This window comes from Petaurus breviceps, unplaced genomic scaffold (genome assembly GCF_028583685.1).
Source record: "Petaurus breviceps papuanus isolate PSGF00001 unplaced genomic scaffold, PetGlider_PUasm1.0 90760, whole genome shotgun sequence".
Classification (NCBI taxonomy): Eukaryota; Metazoa; Chordata; class Mammalia; order Diprotodontia; family Petauridae; genus Petaurus; species Petaurus breviceps.
The window spans coordinates 7658883-7660792 of NW_027187338.1; the positions used below are offsets into that span (position 1 = coordinate 7658883).

Sequence of the window (1910 nt, forward strand, 5' to 3'; positions counted from 1 at the left end):
TTCCCCAGGGATGGAAGGTGAGGGAGCCAGGGATGAGCGGTGATTGGTTTCAGCATTGATATAGATGGTAAAAAGCCTCTGAATTCCTGCTCTGATTGGATATCACCATAGAAACAAAATTAGTAGAGCTAGGATTGGCAGAAAGGCAGACCAATGGCAACTTTCCTCTGGTCTTTTGGCCAGTTACTGGGAAGGGGCTGAGAGATTCTTTAACCAGCCCAGGACTTTAGCTGGTGACAGGGCCAGAGATTTAGGGTTTCACGTGTACCCATCTAGAACCAAAGATTTAGAGGTAGAAGAGAGACTGTGAGACGCAGGTCCTGTCTCCAGCCCAGTGCCCTCACCGAGGGCCAGAAAGGACCTCATCTGCTGAAGCAGTCTGAGCTTCTTTACATTAATTGGTGCTAACTTTACTAAACCCAAGACGCCGGGCAAGCCTTTACACCGGGAGTTGGTGGCTACTAGTGGTGTGTGGGAACATGACCCCATCCAGGTTCTGAGAATCTGACCACCCAAGCAAGCCAGAAACGTCTTATCTCAAAAGGTCTCCAGAAAATCAGTCCCAGGACAAATGAGACAGGTTGGAGACCCAGTAGATAGGGTACTGGGGTCCAGAGTCAGGAAGACCTGAATTCAAATTCTGCACCAGACACTAGCCATGTGACTCTGGGCAAGTAACTTAAGCTCTGCCTTAGTGTCCTCATCTGTAAAATGCGGGTAATATTAGCGCCTACTTCCTAGAGTTATGAGAATTAAACGAGGTGTTTTTTTCTAAAAAAAAAAAAAGCACTATATTCACTTATTAATATTAGTAGTAGTAATAGTAGTAGTAACAGATAAGCATCCTTCTTTTCCCCTCCCAATGCATAGGTTTTCCTAGTCTGACTAGGAGTAATCCTTATCCCCCTCTACTTGTGAAGTAAGTAGTACAAATCTTCTCTTCATTTTGCAGATGGGGAAATTGAGGCTCAGAGAGGGTCAATGTCACAGCCCTGAGTGTCAGAGCCAGGACTGGAACCCACAGAGTCCAGACTCCAAGAGTTCCTTTCATTGCACCCCATTCATGCGTTAGTTGCTCAAAATTGGCGAGTGGGCCAGCCTCCCCCTGAGTCTGTGCGGTGGTCCCAAGCCCTAGGCCCTCTCGGCACAGCAAGAGTTAAGCAGCCAGCGTCGCGGCTGGTTGTTTTGGGGAGTGGGGGGTGGGGAGCCGTGGTCTATGGGGGGCTTTGTGAGGCATCTTCCAGGGAGGGCAGCAGCTGCTCGCAGAAGCTGCCTCTAGTAGGGAAAGAGGGAGAGGAAGCGTCAGAGGGAGAAAAGGAGGAGGGAGCCCACTCCTTGCGTGCGGTGGGTGCGGGGTGCGGGGTGCGGGGCGGGTGCTTGCTTAACCCGCTCTCACACACACACACACATACTCTCTCTCTCTCTCTCTCTCTCTCTCTCTCTCTCACTCTCTCTCTCTCTCTCTCTCTCTCTCTCTCTCACACACACACACACACACACACACACACACACACACACACACACACACACACGCGCGCGCGCGCGCGCGCGAGCTCAGCAGCGCTGCCATTCCCAGACACTCCTCGCAGGATCTGCAGAGGGGCAGGAGGAGAGCCGGTGGAAGCCTGTGTCTTCCCCGCCCAGGTCCTGGAAGCTGCCCAGCCCCCGGCACAACGCGGTGAGGAGCTCACCTTTCATTGGGGATGTGGGTGAGGAAGCAAGGCAAGAGCCAGGCTGGGGAAAGGGTCCCAGGCACTAGAGGTTCTGTCGGTGCCCAAAGCTAGGGGCTTGGTGAGAAATGGGGCCGTTGGGTGCCTGGAGCTGCGGAAAATTGCTTCTCTGTTCTAGAAAGAGAAACATGCCGCTGCATCTCTGGGACTGTCACATATGAGTTTTTCCATTCATGATCT

General features: G+C 52.3%; 1 protein-coding gene across 1 annotated transcript in view; it reads left to right on the top strand.

Annotated features, from left to right (window-relative positions):
• The first annotated feature begins 1494 nt into the window (after positions 1-1494).
• LOC138146265 (CYFIP-related Rac1 interactor A-like) overlaps positions 1495-1910 on the top strand; it is a 29991-nt gene continuing 29575 nt past the window's right edge. The window contains exon 1 of the mRNA XM_069068031.1: positions 1495-1678. The gene's annotated coding sequence lies outside the window, so the exon portion shown is untranslated. The remainder of the gene's footprint in view (positions 1679-1910) is intronic.